The 20,188-nt window shown below is 42.5% G+C and overlaps 1 pseudogene; it reads left to right on the forward strand.

The window, feature by feature from the left end:
- The first annotated feature begins 13,788 nt into the window (after positions 1-13,788).
- Positions 13,789-20,188, forward strand: part of LOC105535529 — a 25,763-nt pseudogene continuing 19,363 nt past the window's right edge.

The raw sequence follows: 20,188 nt of genomic DNA on the forward strand, positions 1-20,188 counted from the left end.
GAAATGTAGACAGGTAAAATAATTGTATTCTAGGTTGTTCCTGTTGTATTCTGAGTTCTATGAAGGCATTTGTTTATTCATTTATTATTGTGTAAACTTATTCTTTGTTGTACGTTAAGGGTCAACATGAGGTTTGCATACACTATGTACTCCAGCGTTCATTCAATGAATAAATGAAAGGACGAAAATTGTATTCATGAAACTCGAGCAGACCAGAGAACAATACTTACATCACAATTTCACTAACTCTGTATTTCTGAAGTTGTTCTGTATTAGGAATTTGTGTGTAGGCGCGCGCGTGTGTGTGTATATGTCTGCGTCTGGGTGTGTCTGTGTATGCATGTACATGAACATACATGCACAGCATGTAAAACTGGTAAAGACTCCTACTCAGGAAATAGTCCATGACTTAAATCAACAAAGTGGCAACTCCCCCTAAAAAAATACACCTTAAACTTATTTGACTTCAAACGTAGGTCCATTGTCAAAGGCCATACATCTGGAAAAGCCATCACGTAATGCAGGCCATAATTCAGGGTGTTTCTGCTTCACAGCACACCTTAACATCTCCCTCCTGTGTTCCCACTATGCCTATGCTCGCACTTCCCACAGTTCTTATCTTGTTATATTATTTATGAGCCTGAACTATAAATACATTGAAACAGGGAGGATTTTGTTGGCTTGGTGCAGTTTAAATTGCTTTTCAGTACTATATATATTTACAACATCTTATAAATATTTAAAATTGTCATAATAATGACTCCATTGACTCATAATAAATTCTGTGTTTAGTGTAGGGATGATTGCCAAATTGATAATCCAGAAAATTGGAAAACCCCGTCAAACTTTGTGACCTGATGGTCCCCAAAGAATATCTTTCTAATTACTGGAAAAGCCTGAGCAGTAAGCTTAGCTGTCTTAGAAGTTGATCTTCATAGATAAACATCCTGAAATTTACCTCTTTGGGAAAGATAAGTAAAAGAAATATTTTCTGCTGAAAGAAATATTTTCTGCTGAAGAATTTGTTTATTGGACTGTATCTTAAAAGTCAAATAATTTTTAGGAGTTATCAGGCAGTGTATTAAAAAAAAATCACAGAATCAAGAAGTGCCCTCCGTGCTCTGAATGGAGAATTCCAAGCATGATGGAGAACAGTGTGTGAGAACTCCAAAAAATGATGCTGCAGATGTACAGCAGGGACCCTTGGGAAAGAACCTTGAACGCATAAAGGGGTTTGGACTTTATACCAAAGGGCAGTGGTTCTCGAAGTGTGGCCACTGAGCAGTCAGCAGCATCAGTGTCACCCGGGAGCTTATTAGAAATGCAAATGGCCCAGCCCTGGCCTGGGCCCACGGAATCAGCAACTCTGGGGCTGAGGCACAGTCATCTATGTTTTCACAAGCCCCCCAGGTGACTCTGACGCACCTCTGCCATACAGAGTATTTCCAAGTATTGAAATTTATAATCAGAACTGGGCGTACCAATGGCAACGTGAAAAATGGATCAGAAGAGAAGACACTGAAGGTGTGAGGGGCTGAAAAGAGTAATGAGAGTATTGATTGGAGATTTTTGCATTTTATCTGTATTTTTTCAAGTCTAAGATGACATTGATGATGTCACACCACTATTATATTCACCTCTAGAAAGAAAATGTCTGCCAATTAAACAATAACATAATGTTTCTTATATCACTTGGAATTTGTATTTTGTGCTTACTAAAAGGGCTCCTTTATACTTATACTGTCAGATTTTTATCATACATCACCCTTGCACATACATAAATGGGAAAATATAAGCAAAATAATTTGGTCAAGGTATTTCTAACATTTATTTTCTATTCAGAATCTGACTCTTCTGAAGCACTGTCCACTCAAAAGCTATCTAGAATGTGAATGGAGGGAGCATTCTGTGTTTTTAAAAAGCTGCACTGTTGTTTCTGGGATTTTCTTCCAAGTGCCAGATGCCCATTCTGCAAGTCTGGATGCACACGCACAGACCATGACGTCCACCTCATGACTGCTCCCTGTAAGGTGCTTCCTGGCTTTGCAGATGATCAAGTGCGGGATGTGAAGGACATTTTAAAACGGATGATACCCCAATGAGCACTTACCTGGGCCTCTCCTAGGGCAGTAATGGGCGTAACAGGAAGAAGGGGACAGAGGCCAATCAGAATCCATCAGAGGTGGATTCTAAAAGTTGTGCGCCCAACTAGATGCAGAGAAAGGGAAGAGGTACACGACTCTGAGGTTTCTAATTCGAGTGACTTAATGGATGGAAATGCCCTGAATAAAGATTGGAAACTCAGGAGGCATAGGTTTTAACAGCAGAAGGAAAGCAGTGGATAAAGTAAAATGGGTTTGGTTTATGGCTTTTTGAATGGGAGATCCCAGAGGGACTCCCAGGTAAAAATGACCAAGATGCAGATAGAAATAAAACTTCATAACTCAAGGGTGAGTGAGGGTGAATCACGGTGAAAGATAAATAGTTTTTAATCAACAACGTCTAAACAGTAGTTGAAACCAGAGTGATGAGTAACATTTTCCAAGGAGGATATACAGAGAAGTTGAAGACAGTTAGTTATAGAACAAAAACATAATTAAAGAAGTAAATAGAGATTTGAAGGAAGGAGCAGTCAGAGAAAGAGAAAAAAAAAATTGTTAGATGATGTTTGCATATCTTGTGGGCACCTCAAAGACAAAAGCTGTCTTACATGTACTTTCACTCCCCAAGACAATGCCTAATCCAGTAATGTTCGCTGAACCAACATGAAAATGGTGCCCCAAAAGCCGAAAAGGTGAATATTTTAAGAAGAAAATGGTCAACAGTATTAAATGTTATCACTGATAAATAGAATACAGTGACAAAGAGGCCACTGGATTTAGTAAATCCAGTTTAACTTGCACCACTACCACCAACTTCATTTTACAGGTGAAGAAAGAGAGACCTAGAGACTTGAACACGCATGTCCAGGACCACCAGTTGGCTGATTGGAGAGTCAGAGGCAGGGCTCTTTCTCCTGGCTCTTTTCCTGGGGTTGTTTTCTCTACACTGAGCTTCTCCTCTTGGAAGAGGATTACATCCACTGCAGATAAAGCTCTGGATCCAGGCAATCAGACAGGCTCTTTTCTTAGTCCATTGTCTGTGGCTATAATAAAATACCACAGGTTGGGTAATTTACAAAGAAAAGAGATTTATTTGGCCACAGTTCTGGACACTGAAAGTCTAAGATCGAGGGGCTGCATCTGGTGAGGACGTTCTGCTATGCCATGACTGATGGAAGGGCATCATATGGTAAGAGCACAAGAGACAGAGAGAGATAGTGGAGGCTAAACTTAAGTTTTTATCAGGAGCCCACTCCGGAGATAATTAACCCAGATAGCAGCATTAATCCATTAATGAGGACACAGCCTTCATGACTTCATCACCTCTTAAAGACTCCACCTCTTAATACTGTTAAAATGGCAATTCCATTTTTTTTTTTTTTTTTTTTTTTTGAGACGGAGTTTCACTCTTGTTGCCCAGGCTGGAGTACAATGGCATGATCTCGGCTCACTGCAACCTCTGCCTCCTAGGTTCAAGCGATTCTCGTGCCTCAGCCTCCCGAGTAGCTGGGATTACAGGTGTCTGCCACCACACCTGGCTAATTTTTTATATTTTTAGTAGAGACGGGGTTTCACCCTGTTGGCCAGGCTGGTCTCGAACTCCTGACCTCAGGTGATCCACCCATCTCGGCTTCCCAAAGTGCTGGGATTACAGGCATGAGCCACGGTGCCCGGTCAGCAATTCAGTTTTTAACTCATGAACTCTGGGGGACATATGCAAACTACAGCAGCTCCTATGGAGCAGGAGAGAACAGAGCAAGGGGTCTGGTCCTGGGCATGATTTTAGGGCTTGCTCTAACACCTGATCATTTCATTGCCTGTGGAGTGCCCTGAGGAAGAAAAGGTTCAGGGGACTTTACTCCCCGGGTTCTATCTTGAGCCAGAATTTCCTCTGACTCTGGTTATGTGTAGTAGAACAGAAAGTGACACCACAAGCAGGCAGCAGAAAAACAAAACGGGCTTCTTTCTATGGTATGCGGTCATTAACCAGGATGTTCTTACCAGCTTCTATATGAAGAAGAGCAAAATTTGAATTCAGTGAAGTCAAAACAAAGATAACAGCATCATTCTTTTTGATGTCAATTAAGTTGTATCACTGTTTATTGGGCTGATGACATCCTGAGAAAATGAGTGATTTCCTCAAAGCAGTGATTCTCAAACATCAGAGCGTATCAGAATTATCCAGAAAGGCACCTCTTTCAGAGCTCCTAGGGTAGCCTCAAGTGGGCTCTGCCCTTAAAGCTCAAAATTCTCTGGAGGTTTATCCCAAGAGAAATAGTGAACATAACATCTTCCACATTTCAAAAGTAAAACCATTCAAAGATCAGGCTCCATGACTTATTTCCCTCTTTGTAATCCTTGCAGGGCCAGAAGGTCGACAGGATGAGACATGTGTGGCCACAACCCATGTGGCTTCAGTGTTTTTATTAATACGGACACGTACAGCCATGCGGAGGTGTCCGGAAGCCCCCATCTGGCAGAGATGACTAATGGGACTTTCCCACTGACATCCTAGTGAAGGTGCCAGAAGCATATTCATTCCAGATCACAGCCCTAATAGGGCAGTTTCTGCTGGGACATTACCCTAACAGACAACCATCTTCCTTTTACAACCTACATGACACCCCCATGTGGTACCTTCCTCTCCATAGTGGTGAGCACAGAAATGCATATCTGACCAGAACCTTGGAACTGAACCCTTCACAGCAAATGTCAACCTTTCTATATACTAGTAGGAGTGCAATTTTTCTTCCATTATGCAGATTGCAATTTCACCCACTTTTATATTCCATGTCCCAAAAAGTGAAAAGCAGATACTGTAGCTAGAATCTGTAATCAAAGGAGCACTAAGTGGGTGCAAAAGTAGATGCAAACTCAAGCAGATACTATTAGCTGTTTGCAGAAAATCATCAAAGACTTTCTCACAAAGCAGTGCGAAGGAATTGAATGAAGAGTGATGCATTCACTGATGGGTTCTATGGAGTCAGAACTTACAAATGCACATTAGGCTAAGAAATACAGAGTACATTTATTCAGAGCCTACTCTCACAAAGATAGGTAAGATTTCTAACTAGAGATAAAACTCATATAACCATTGACACAATCCTAGTCCATTAACAATTGCTTTTTTTCATATTGTGAAGAGAAGATGAACCAACAGCCTTAATAAGAAATAGGTATCTGGAGTACGAACTGTCCTATTAACTGAATGACCTTGTGAAAGTCATATAATCTTTCTGGGCTTCAGTTGTTTCATAAGTAAAATAAGATTGAACTAGGCCAGGTGCAGTGGCTCACACCTGTAATCCTATCACATAGGGAAGCTGAGGTGGGAGGATCGCTTGAGCCCAGGAGTTCGAGATAAGCCTGGATAAAATAGTGAGACTTTGTCTCTACAAAAATTTTGTTAAAAAACAATTAGCTGGATGTGATGATGCATACTTGTGGTCTAGCTACTCGGGAGGTTGGGGAGGGAGGATCACTTGAGCCCAGGAGGTCAAGGCTGCAGTGAGCCACGATCATGCCACTGCACTCCAGCCTGGGCAACAGAGTGAGACCCTATCTCAAAAATAAGAATTAAAAAAAGATTGAACTATATGCTTTCTAAAATTTCTCCCAACCCTGAAGTTCTGCGTCTATAACCGAGGGAACACTGGCTATTGGAAGATTTAACAGAGATATGAAGCATAGGGGGATATGTACTATAACAGCAAAATAATTCTCTTTCAACATGGACAAAACACAAATAAATACGACTCTGGTTGTAACAGAAGCAGGATTTGAAAAGCTGCAAAGATACAGGAGCTGCAGAGCAGATTCCTAGGAACACTATACTCAGGCAGAAAAATTCATCTCTCCAAGGATGCCAAACTATATTTTCTAGACAGTGTCTTACAGAATGGCAACTGTGCTGGGTACTAAAAGGCTTGAGAAATGAACAAAGTTAAATAAGTAATTTTGTTGCCAGAGGTCTCAAAGCCTTTTCTGCACTGTCCAACATAACTTTCTGCAAAGATGGAAATGTTCTATGTGTGTACTTTCCAATATGGCAGCCACGAGCCACATATGGCTATTAAGCATTTGAAATGTAGCTAGTGTGGTGGAGAGACTGAATTTTTTATCTTATTAATCAGTTTGTCGTTAAATAGCCAGATGGGGCTAGTATCTGTATTTCAGAAAGCACAACTTACATCACACATACGCATTTACAATGCTAGCTCTAAGAGGGAGCCAGCACATACAGCATTTACCAAACTTGTTGAGCCATAGAATTCTGCTTCCAAAGGACTAGAATTCTTTGTAAAACCATTTGGGAAAGATTAGGCTATGAGTTATCTGTTAGGTGGTTGAAGCCCCAGGAGATCACTCTAGCTTTGACATTCTAACTAGCCAGCGCCCTCATGGGTCTCAGTCCCCACCAAGTGATAAAGACTGGGCTGTTCTCTGTTCTCAACATGTGACAATATCACCTCACAATTCAATCACATCAAAATTTCCCAAGTCCCAACAGACACCCTTAGCAGAGGTAGCCCAGTGCAGGTACAGTCAACAGGAATCAAGCGATGTTAAACAACCGGCTGTCCCTTTCCACCAAACATAAAACAATGATAATCAGTGCTAGTGGGCTTTCAAGTTCACCAGGCAATCTTGTATGCAATGATACATCATTATTTCAACAACCCAATGAGATAGGCAGCATTCCATTTTGTAGGTGAGGAGAATGGTGCTTAGACAGCTGAAGGGACTCAGTTGCTCAAGGTCACACAGTTAATGGGACTTAACCTCAATTTTTGAACTACACCTCCTCAGTCATTCTAACAAAACTATTTTGAACCGAATCTTTCCTTACAATGCCTAGGACCCATAAAAATATTGAATGAATACATTCTCAAAATACCAAAACATTATAGATCCCTGAGGAAAGTAGTTTGTTTTACAAGCTTTGCTCACACATACCTTGAGAAGTATAATAAATGCAAGAATTGTGTAATGATAATGGAATATAAGAGACTGACATGATTATTCATGAATATGTATAATTCCTATTCTCCAAGAAATCCTCCACTGGACTTGTAATAATTATGTGCCTCTCAACTGAAAAATCCACATTGGTGTGTAAATAACCAGCTACAAACTTCATTCGCCCAATTATTTCTCCTTTCCTGGGTATGCAATCAATTTAGTGCTTCTGAATGCCATTTATTCAGACCGCAATAGCACACACAACTGCTCATTTGTGCATCAAATTCAGGCTTGGCTCCTTGAGTGGTAGCTTGTGGGCCAAAGTCTTTGAACTAATTTGTCATCACATCAGATGAGTGCGTTTGACTCTGACCTACACAATTGTGGAAATCAAGGTTACTCCATGGAACACTGCTTCTTGAACCACCATTTGGTCTTGTAGGAAATTAGGATTTGCAGCTATGACTCCGTGTTCCAAATCCAAGCATTGCCAAAAGAAGACAGTACAGGCCTTGAAACAGCATGTCAAAGAGGTGACCCTCTACAAATTACACAGGCACGGCTGGCTATTAGCAGGGCTCACTGAACTCACTTTGGCTTTTAGATTAAAATATAATCACCTTCAGACAAATATATAGCAGTCATTATTTTCTCTTTACTAAAATTATACATATTTAATATAAATAATAGACTTTATTATGTCATACTGTACTCTGAAAATAATTTACACTACAGCTTTCATTACAATGTGGCACACAAAATGCCATCTGCGGTCATCTCAAGGGTTCTGAGAAACCTAAAGGAAAGGAAAAGTGGGAGGTAAAACAGCAATGAAAGAAGAACAAAAGGTCAGCAGGAGGAAGAAACAAGGACATTTAAAGGCGAAGGCTGGGTTGTCAGGCAGCTTGAACAAAGTGATGAGGCACATGGAGGGCCTGGAAAATCTGAGAGAGAGAAGATGATTTAAGTAATCAGCACTCTCAAAGGCACAGTGGAGAACACAGGGAAAGTTGTGGGGAAGGAAAAGGCTGGTTGAGGGGGAAGTTGGAAACACAAGAATGGGAAAGGGGGAACAAAACACCTCTGCACACAAATCCACACATTCAGCTGAAAAAGTTCAGAGGCTGGAGAGCTCTGGTACACCACCACCAGATCTTACCACCTGGGACCTTGTTAATATCTCAGATTCCTGGTCCCCAGGAATCCAGGAATCTGTGTTTTTAACAGGCACCTCCAGGTGACTCTCATGATTGGCAAGTTTGGGAGGCAGTGCTAGTGAAGAATGGCACAGATTGGGGGCTGACAGTCTAAAGTTTGAAACCAGATCCATCCACTCACCAGCTCCATGAACTTGGAAGACACTTGACTTTCTGAGCCTGGGTCTTCTTGACCATAAAGGTAAGAATATGTTTTGCCCCATCACAATCCTCCAGGTTAGGTATTATTATCAACATCCCCATTTTACAGATTAGGAAGCCAAGGCAAAGAGTGATGAAGTACTTCGCCCAAAGCAATGCTGGTGACAAGTGGCAAAGTTGGTATCAAAGCATAAGCCACCTGGCTCCAGATGCTATGCTCTCAGTCAGACACTGTTCTGCCTCTCCTCCCAGAAAGCAATGCTCTGCTGAGAAAGGCAGGGGAAAAGCTTCCCAGGCAAAGCACTTTATGTTCATTCTTATTCACATCAGATGACAACTGATGTTCCACTTACATAAGTTACTTTGTAAACTAGTAAGTTTACTCAAATTATTTTTGAATCAAGCGTTTCTTCCCCAAGATTAATCATTTATAGGAATCAAGCCATGACTCCACCTGGGAGATGGCTCGAGCATATTAATGCTTCAACAAAAGTCACAGCTAATAATGGTACCACAAGGGGTAGAAATGAGTATTCAATCAGGCACCTTAGTCTACGTGCCCAGACTTGAATCTGCACTAAAGGGATTCACTGATGCAAGACCATGTGCCTTGAGTGGGTTCACCTCTACACTATTTTACACAGGCTTCTAATCTCCTCAACGTATTCCTGGGCTGCAAATTTGCATTCTTTTTGAAATTGGGTCTTACTAGTTCATTTCTGAAGACACTGCAGTATATATCAAAATGAAGATCTAATCACCTGCTGTTCCGACAAAGAATATTTATTTTACCAGGATGTGTGAAATGATTGCTTCTCATTTGTCATCATGCTCTTCATTCCAGGCTGAAAGAAGATGCACATCACGCATCCTGAAAGATAGAACACGATGCCAGAAACTAATTCTGAATGTTCTGTCTTTCAAAATACCTATGTATATATAAATATAAATTTAAAAAATATGGATGTATACTGCAGAAGACAGAGTCCACTGGACTCTGAACCAGAAGAATGACTTTTTCTTATTCCTTCCCACTGGCAGATATTCTGCTTTCTGGAGGTTTTACACCATTCCATGTGAAATATTTAAAGGCAGCTGCCGCGTTCTGGAGTTCTGGATAGTGAGTTTTCTGCCATAAGAGGTATTCAGACCAAGTCAGTTGATCATCTGGCAGAAAGGTGTAAAACTTAAAATCAAACACCAGAAAGGGTATTTAAACTGGATCACCTTTACCTCCTAACCTTCAGCCTCTATGACCATCCTGGCCTCTTCTGTCAGGCTTCAAAGGGTCAATTCTTCCATCATTACTCCTAGAAGACTGTCTTCATATTTCATCAGCCTAGTTGCCCCACCCTCAACCAGACATGCCCTCATTGACCAACGTCCCTCTTAAAGGGTGCTCCTCAGAACTAAACAAATGTGATCCGACCGATGAAGAACACCCTAGGGCTGCCACCTCTTTAATCAACATGCACTTCCGTAGCGTGCTCTGGAAGAGCACTTCCTATTGTTAAAGCTACGCCTCACCAGTGGCTCTAGCTGAGCTTGGGGTAACCTCAAGTGTCCAAAGTTGTAGCAGCTTGGACACAGATTTTGACAGGAGGCTGTGGAAGGAGGTCATCTGTGCAATGAGCCACCTGTTTGGGGAGACTATCACCATGGGGAAAAGCAGCCAGGAGATGGAAAGGGAGGTGAGAAACTTTCAGAGGTAAATTTTAGTTTTTCAGTTTTGACTCTGATTGGCCCCGGGATTCAGGACCATGGAGACAGTCAGTCCAAAATCTCCAAAACAAAGTTTATACCTGCCTTTAGTCTAAATTATACCAAGAAACAGTTCCCCAACCCTTCTTCATCTCTACATCTCAAGATTTACTGTCTGAGCATACTTGAACTTTGGATAGTCAAATATTTCACTAGGGAAGTATTTTAGGGTTCAAAAATAGAATCAGAGAAAAGGATGCCCCAATATACAAGAAAGTACCCCAAGATATAGCATAATGGAATGATGAAGTGATGGAAGCTTCCTCCAAGTTAGGAATCCACTGTGTGCTGCTTCACTGCAATGCAGTGACAAGATCCAACGTAGACTTCCACACATATACACACACGCACACACACACAATCACAAACAAATCCTCAGATTGCATCTTTGAGCATTAGGGCAAAGACAAGAGCCTCTGCTCCTTGTCTGTCCTAATGCTCAAAGATGCAATATCAATTAAATGATTCCCATATTAAGTTCAATCTGTCAATGAGGAATGATTGACCAACTAATTTTCTTGAAAGTTATCCACAAGGGTTCTACACTGGTTCCTTCTTCAACTTCATCCCAATCACACCTTTATGTTATGCATGTCCACAGGGCCACATCACAAACAGGCACTCAAAATATTTCAGAGGAATGCAAAATCCATCTCTGTTCATTCATTCAAAAGTACTCAGCATCTATTAAGTGCTTGTCTAAAGAAGTATGAGAAGGTTCTTGTGCTCCAAGAACTTACCCTGCAGTCACAAGATGCCTCTACACTAAATATTTCAATCCAGCACACTTGGCAACCACATCACCCCATGTCCAAAGGAGTTGTAAATGCATAATACACTGGAGGAGTTTAAAGAAGGCGAAGGCTGAGGGCTGACCAGCTACAACCTCCTGAAAACAAAGGGATCAGAGCTGGATGGTGTAGGCCCAATCTTACAACCAGGTTACAAGAGCCCGAAGGAGTCCAGCTACCATTTCCACTGCCAGCCTGGAAGGCTGCAGGGAATCACAATCATTACAAGCCTGAAGAATTATGTCTTGAGTATTCCTGGCAACTCAATTACAGCATGCAAATTTTCCGCAGAGTTGACTTCTCGGCTTCAGAACCACGCACACGCTCCTTTGGGCTTTTTGCACGAGGAAAATATTGTTGGGAAAGGAGTCTGAGGATCAGCCACTGGGAAGTGCACTCAATAGCACTTTGGTTGAGATAATTGCTGCTGTTTTTTTTTTTTTAAATTGTAGGCTTTAGAGATGACCGCAAGCAAAATTTGTGACAGACATTTGACACTGAGAAACTCTGCTGTGTATGGGTGAAATTTTTCACATCCCCTGCCCCAAAGGCTGGTTTATTGACCAACAAAGGGAAATTATCTAAAACCACTAGAATATGTTAGCCAAGTTTTCTCTTTTGTCACAATGCTTCTTTGCTAGGTACCAACATTTCTCCTTATGTACAGTCATGTGGATTCCCATCCAGGCAAGACTGTTAAACTATACTGCTTCGGTTGACGGCACAGCAGCCCAGCTGCATGGCTTTAGTGTTGCTCTGTGTGCACAGACATGCATATTTGCAGCAAGACTCCTCACCCACCATGGACTCAAGGGATTTCAAAGCCCCGTTCAGTGTCTGCAGAGCTGTCTTCCTATCCTCAGGGCCAGGTGTTCTTTGTCCTTTCTGCCTGCAACAAGCTCTGTCTAGAAGAAAGCTTACAGCGTAACAATGCACAGGACACAAGTGCCTCATGGGGAAAGAATCCCATGCCAGGGAAAATAAAAGAGCTTTCAGAGACACTCTCCTTGCCTATGGTCATCAGGACCCTGGATATCAGTGAGCATAACAAGGCTATAGTCAGAAGAACTGAGCAGAGTTTAGAGACACTCTTAAGAGTCTCCAGCCCCCAGCAGGGCTGTGGGAGTTTGCCAGCAGCTCGCATAGTCATTCCCTGAGGACACCTCCAATAGGTCCCAGAGCTCCTGAGGAGCTGACTTCCTAAGCAGGCTTTCCTACCTGTAAAAGGAAGCATCCCTGCCTCCTAGCCTTCTTGATAATTCTTAATGTGAAGATGGCATTGCAAAGGAAGTATTAGATTGGGAATTATACTGAATTTGGCTCTGCCATTTCCTGGTGTGGGGATATCAGGGAAGCTCTTTGTGGCTCAGTTCTGTCACCTAAAAATTACAATAATGCCTATCTCCTAGAGTCCCTAGGAAGATTCAATTAGACAGTGGAGGGGAAAATGCCTAACAGAGGGTCTCGCACATGGTTTGCCCTACATGAAAGTTAATGAACACACAAACTGCATTAACGAATCATTTCCAGGGTGCCTATCGTGTATTAGACAGTGACATTTATAAAAATGAGCAAAGCATTTTTTTTCCTTTGCTGAACTTACAGACAATATGAACACATGCAAGAGAACAATATGAACACATGCAAGAGAACACATTAAAAAACAATGACCAAGCATCCAGCATGGATATACATGACAACTGCCAAGGGAATCTCAAAGAAGAAAGGACAAGGGGAAGAAAGAAAGTCAAGGACGGAGATATTTTAGCAGAACCACAGAGGTTAAGGAGGATTTTGATGAGACCAGAAAATATCCCAGATGGAGAAAGTCTTTCAGAATAGAGAGACATTCCAGACAGAGACAGGCTTTCAGGAAAATAATTGTCTCTCATGAATTTACATAATAAAAGTTGGTTTTCCAAGGGCCCAGCATAGTTGCATTTAATAACTATTAAAACTCAAGACCAATCGCAGCATATAGAGAAAGAACATCTACTGACCATCTCCTGCATGATGGCATCTTTGATTCAGTACAAGAGAAAGTATATCAATGGTTTTCCAATCTCAGAAAGAGAACAGAAGGCAAGAAAAAGAAAGCATGCAGGCAGATAACCATCTGTGTATGCTGGTTTCGGCTTCCTTCAAATGTGTAATTATGATTTCAAGAGCTGAGTTGGCCATTTTTAGAACCGATGGTCCAGGTCAAACAAGTAACCCACAAAGAAGGAAATCAACATACAGACAATATACCATGGTTTTTTGGCATGGTCTTCTCTTAAAGGAGATTGATGTTTGTCAACTAGAAACTAAGTACTTCCTCAATATGTTTTAATTTGGTAGGAAACATCAAATTCACAAGTCTTCAGCAAAGCCTAAAATGGTGCCAACCACCTCATCCCTAGAATAAAACATAAAACTGCATTATTTTCATTTTGTATGAAACACTCAAAGTTCAGGGCTGGAAAATTGTGTGTGGGCTGATGCCTGATGGTGTAGCCGGTTATTATGTGTGACTCACAATAAATTTCCAGAGCTACCACACCTTAAAGTTAAACTCACCCAAGCCAGACAGTAAACTATTAGCAAAGATATTTTGTAACCATAATTTCTAGTCTTTTAACTAGTTTTTTGTTAAACTTGTAGCATGACCAATTTCATAAAAGTCACAGAGCTCTTTTTTCTGGCATCCATGTTTTCGAATATTTCTCCTTTCAGAAACAATATAAAATAAAAACAGGCCCCTGGGGTATTTTAAGGAATTTTTCAGCTGACCAATTTGGTCAACCAGCATAATCCTGGAGCACTGGCACACTCATGTCAGCCGGCCTCGGCTCCTCGCCACAACTAGCACTCAGCAAAGGACGCCTGCGGTTGTGGCAGCGTCGGCCCCAGGTATCCAAAAGGAAGTCTCTTCATGGCAAGGCCACGCAGGAGATGGCACCACCCAGAAAGGGCTGATGACAAGACACAACAGTTCTGAGAGAGGCTACAATATAGAGGAGGAGGTGCCAAGCTTTCTCCTGACACAAAACAAAGCAGCTAGTAAAGCACTCGTATCTCAGGGAGAGTCCTCAAACCTCAGCCCAAGTCCAGTTTTGGTCACCTGCAGTAATACACTTCACAGGAATCCCCAATGAACTCACAGCAGCCTGTGCCCAAGAATCTAGAGCTGGAAGCTCCTGTTTAACATAAACGTGGGTTTAAAGAACAAGTCTACAGATCCCATTAGAGCACCTGAATCAACTGGCTTTTCTTTTCTTTATTTTCTTGTCTCTAAAAAAAAAAAAATCATAGGGCTTGAGTCTCACTGTTGACCAGGCTGGTCTTGAACTCCTGACCTGAAGTCATCCTCTGGCCTTGGCCTCTCAAACTGCTAGGACTGCAGGCATGAGCCATTGCACCCAGCCTCTTTATTTTTAATTATTTTAATGACGTACTAGGGGGTCAGCAATGTAGAGGGTACTTGTGGGCTATGGTGGTCAGTCCTTTGATTCTGATTTTTGAGCTCTGGTTTCCACATGGACATATCTGTTGTTCAGACCAAATGGATGAAATAAATAATTTATAATGTGGGTTCGTTGTCCATTTAGTCCTTTCTCTGACACCACAAGGGTTTCTAACTCGTTCCTAGAGTAATATTCCCCACCCTTTTTACACATCTAATTAATGGAGTGAATAATTATTTTGAGGGTCTCCAAAAACTTTCCCCATTTGGGAGCAGGGCTGGGGTGTGGAGGGAAGACCTTGATCAGCCGGGGGCAACCAGAAGGCTTCCTGTCGGCGCCGGCCAGCCAGCTGAACTGCACTGGGCAGGGCAGAGGCTGGCAACAGGAGACGGGGGAGGATGCTGACGTGCCACAGGCAGAACACAGAGTTTTTCCTTGGTCAGGAACACAAGCTGTGCACACACCTCAGTCATTAGGCTCTTAAAAAGGGGAACCTGATGCAGCGAATTAAAGGGCATGGAGGAACCAGAAAGGTGGGAGCAGAAGCCACGCCTGTGCCCTGCTTGGCTTTGCCCTGGCCCTGAGCTGACAGGCAGCACGTAGGCGCTGAACCAATCTCCCACAGATGAGTTTTTGGATTAAAAGCCAGCGATGGTTGAGGGAATTGATTGCAGACTAGAGGAAGACACACAGAGTGTACCGGCCTCACAGACAAAAGGTGTCTGTCTGCCTCCTACACAGCGTGGGTGGGCCACGCTCCTCAGCGTTCTCTGCGTGCTCTTTTCTGTCTAAATGTCAATCGTGGCCAGGTCCGGTCAGGGCAGTGAGGCTGCCTTGTGGTAAGAAATCCCACACTTTCTCAGCAGCTTTCCTCTGATCTCAGCCCTCTGGGCTCCACCTGGATCAGGGCCTAAGGTCCAGGATCTTTCTAGAAGCCCAGCACTCCATGCCTCGCTTACCCGCCTTGAGGGCAGCTTCTAGTGAAGAAACCATCTTCACTTGCTTCTCTTTTGTTCTCCCACAAAACCACTTCCTCTCCCCATCCCATCCACCTGGCAACCCCCACCCCAACACTGCCATGCTGCGCTCCTCAATGACAGTTTCAAGGTTTCTATTCCAATCCATATTCAGACTTAGGGGTCCCCTTGGAACACAACACATAGAAGAGAAGAGCAAGATTCTAATCAGCAATCAGTCCCCGCATTCAGCCTTGCCTTCTACTGATTTCTATGTCTTCTCCTCCTGCTGTTCCTCCTGCCCCACACAGTCTTACTGCACCTGTGTGCCCTGAGTCAGAACCTCTACAACTTTTGGTGGTAAGAGGCAAGCTCAGAGGTTCTCTGTCCTGTCTTCCTTCTCTTGAACTTCTGAAAGCCCACCTGTTCCACAGGAGCTCCCAGCTACACAGATCACGCACACTGTGGTGTTTATCTACAGGATATGTTCTCCTGTTGTTTGTAGAATCTTGAGCCCAGTTGTGCTTTCTGACTGCTAGGTTATTTTGTTCTCAAGGCAGGGAGGAAGTGTGATCTGATAAATAGAGCACTTGCCTGGAAATTGGGATACCTGCGTTCTCAATTGGTGTCACTTCGGAAAAAGTACGTTGACTCTCTGGGTAAACTGATATTTCAGCAGGCTTGGGTGAATGAGCAGGAAATGTGGCAGGCATCCAGAAGGCACATCCTCAGTCGCTGGCCCTTCCTGCATTTAGGCACACAATACTGCAGTTCCTGGATGGCTCCTAGGATCAGTAGGTGCCCTACTTCACGGTCTTCTTCCTCCTCTCCTTTCCCCAGTCTTGACTATTTGGCTCCTCCAAAACTACTTGATCAAAGAAACTCAAACCTTAGACACCCAAAAAGTCAACTATTGCCCAACATAAATAGCTACCCTGTGGGTGCCTAAGGGCCAGGCATGCATCATAAGTAGCCTGGGCTTGAAATGAGTGAAGAGGTACATAGAGCATACTCTCAAGAATTCTGTTAAATGGTTTCTCCTAACTCCTACACATAAGGGTCAGGACACTTTCAGTCTTGAGTGACAGAAATTCAACTCAAATTAGCTTAAACCAAGAAAGAAATCCATGAGTTTATTCACTGGAATGCATCTGACCTCGGGCAAGGCTGACGTAAGGTCTCAGACAATGTCATCATACACGTGCCTCTGTCTGCACCTGCTGGACAGGTGCTCTCCAAAAGGTGGGAAGGTGGTTGCGAACGCAGAACTCCAGTGGAATGAAAGTAGTTTCCAACAGTTCCAACAGAAAGGTCCTGGGAAGGCTCTGCTTGGGTCATGTGCCCCTATCTAAAACCACTCCTGGGTCACGTGGCCTCCTCTGTGGCAGGGTGGGTCTGGCTCCTGTTGTGGAATACGTTCTCCACCAGACAGAAACATCCAGTTCCTAGAAGAATGGAAATGGATGCCGGACAGGCAAGAACACCCAAGGTCTCCCACACCACCCTGAGCCAGCAGTGAACCAGAACTGTAGAAACTCTCAGCAAACTGGAATGCCAAATGCATCCAGGGAACAGTCTTCCAAATCTCACAAGTTTCCAATAAAAGACAAAGAAAGAGCAGAGGCTGGATCTCTGGAACATAACAATGTGTCACTCTCTTTCTATTACTGGATAAAGCGTTTCCAGTGTGGTAGAGCTAAATAGCCACAGACTTTGCTGCAATCATCAAAATGTTTTTATGACTCATGAGATAAATGAGAAAAACACACGGAAGAGTCAGAGTTACACTGAAGTTAGATTGTAATCACACCCTTTACTTCTAACAACCCGCTGACAAAGTTTCCTGCTGGGAGCACATTACTGACTTATTTTCTCTGTAGAGGGCATCTGTCGATCCTAAAGCAGATTATCATCTGGACGGATTATGTGAGACCTGCTTTTCACACAGGTTGGTGTCCTGTCAACAATCAATGCAGCTCCTGTCTCTACCACTGAGGCAGCCTGCTGAAGAGAAACACTGACCCACTGGCCCAGGAATCCAAATTTGGGGATATTGAATCTTCTGATGGGCCACAAATCAGCTCAAATGACAACGCTTTCTTTAAACACTACGCGAAAGGCTCAAAAGTGGATGAGGATGCTTTTCTGCACTAAAAGGCTAAGTCCTCTCTCTAGTAGCAAGGACACTTCAACACCCTGACAGTCTTTCCAGGAAGTAGAGCTTTCTGAGATAGGCCTCCAAGTCACAGAAGAGGGCCTCAGACAGATCTTTCCCTGACTTTGTGGTAATTGGGGTTTTCTCACCATCAGGCCTCTGTGCCTCCAATAGGCCTATGTCTCAGTAACAGCAAACCACCAAAATTCATCGAGCTCTTGCTATGTGACAAGCATGGGAACACAAAGATTAATGGGGAGAGATATTCCCTGGCAAGACGGCATTGTGGGCTCAAGTTGTGGGCCCCCCATCTCTACTCCAAACACAGCAATAATACGTAAAACATATTTTTTTTGCAATAAAAATAAAATCACACTGAAAAATCAGACAAATACTTCCATGAAAAAGAAAGAGTAATAAACTGTCAAAACCATGGGCCTCTTGGTCTCTTGGTCAAGAAGGCATTGATGGCCAAAGTCTGATTCTTTTTGGGTAACAGCGAGAAAACCTTCCAGATATGGCAGAGGACCCAAGTCAGGATCACCACCTGAAGCCAGGCATGGTGCTGAGCTTCCTTCTTTGTAAAAGGAGGTGGAAAAGCTAGAACACTGGCCTTTCTATAGGCCAGTGGACCGGCAGGAAGCAGGCACAGTCCTGAAGCCCCATCCTAGGGGAAGCCCCCCACCAGCTGAGAGGCTGCATATATGTATCTCCACTACATGAAGTAAGAGCCCATCCACCAACATTCAACCTGGATCCAGAACAGAGTTCCTGGGAACCAGAGAGAGGCAATGTCAAAACCACTAACTGGGGAGGAAAATAACCCAGAGCTACAGGGAGGGGTGAGCTGCTCAGGAAGAGGACACAAACCTAAATTTTAAAGAAAATTTAACAGGAAGAAAGTTAGACAACAATCCCAAAGACCAGCAACATTTACTCCCTCCAAATAGAAACACCTGAGCAATCTCAAAATAATTTAAAAGAAGCATGCTTAAAACCCTCAAAGAGATGAAGTAATTATATCTACGAGAAACAAACCAAAAAAAGCAGATATGAATAAAGAATATATGGTTCTGAAAAGCAACCAACTACTAGTCCTGAAAATAAAATAAATCGTCATTGAAATTGAAAGCTCATAGACTGCCCAGAAGACAGCACAGGAGATAAAAAGGAAGACATGAAAAGGGTCATCAGAAGCCCAGAGGACAGACTGAGGAACTCCAACAGAAGGCTGACAGCAGCCCCAAAATGAAAGAATAGAAGAATTGGTGAAGAAAAAATATATAGAAGGAACTAACAGTTCATAATTTTCCAGTATTGAAAAAAATCACAGATTTATAGTGAACACTGGGCACCAAATATATCTATTCCTAACTAGACGCATTGTAATGAAACCTCAGAACATTGCTATAGAGAAAAAAATTTTAAACCTAACAGGGAAAAAGACAATCCACAAGAGTAGCAGTAAGACCAGCAACAGACTTCCAATCATTAACAATAAATATCAGAAGACAGAAGAGTGATGTGATCAAAACTTAAGGAAAAATAATTATTCTTTACCTATTCAAACTATCATTTAAGAAGAAGGTGAGGTAGATATTTTTAAACATATGAAGTCTAAGAACTTTTAACACCTATGGACACTCACTAAATGAAAAATAGTTCCTCAAGAGGAAAAAGGATCACAAAGAAGGAGTACAAATTTATTTAAAATGGTAAGCAAAGAAATTGGTAAATTATATTGATAATTTAACTACTGTCAAAAATAACTCTTATTTTAAATTCTAGGTAACAAAAATAAGGAAGATAAGAGGAAGGAGAGTGAATGAATAATTTTAGATGTTATTAGAAAATTCATGTATGGTAAAGATGTAATCTACCAAAATGTTTAATGTATAGTTTCCAAAGCAATGGAGAGAAAAAAAGAGTTGGGAAGAAATTAAAATGTATATATTTTTAAGATGTTAACAATAAGTCCAAATATGGTGATAATCACAATATCAATATATTAAATTCATGTATTAGAGGACAATCTATCAGGTTGAATTTTTTTAAAAGCTCACCTATTTTAGAAAGTGCACATTGTTGGCAAAGCGGTAGAGGGAGTCGAAGTAGATGCCAGGGTTTCAGACACGGATACTTGGCTCTGCCACACATGAGATGAGGAAGACCTTACCTAAGGCAGCTCTGGGGCTCACTTACACGGGGCTGGAGAGAAGAGAAAGGGCTGAAAGGACACACAGCAGGAAGAACTGATGGACATACCAGCCGACTGGACTGAGCTAAGTTCAAAGAGCCTCCTTACAAAGACAGCACAGTTTTATGCTGGGTAACATCTACAGATGGGTGGTGGTTAAATGTGAAGATACCGGCCGCGTGGGGGGCTCACACCTGTAATCCCAACACTTTGGGAGGCCGAGGTGGGCAGATCACTTGAGGTCAGGAGTTCGAGACCATCCTGGACAGCATGGTGAAACCCCGTCTCTACTAAAAACACAAAAATTGACCGGGCATGGTGGTGGGTACCTATAGTACCAGTTACTTGGGAGACTGAGGCAGGAGAATCGCTTGAATCCAGGAGGCAGAGGTTGCAGTGAGCCTTGATCGCGCCACTGCACTCCAGCCTGGTGACAGAGAGAGACTCCAACTCAAAAAAA

This window comes from Mandrillus leucophaeus, unplaced genomic scaffold (genome assembly GCF_000951045.1).
Source record: "Mandrillus leucophaeus isolate KB7577 unplaced genomic scaffold, Mleu.le_1.0 Scaffold147, whole genome shotgun sequence".
NCBI lineage: Eukaryota > Metazoa > Chordata > Mammalia > Primates > Cercopithecidae > Mandrillus > Mandrillus leucophaeus.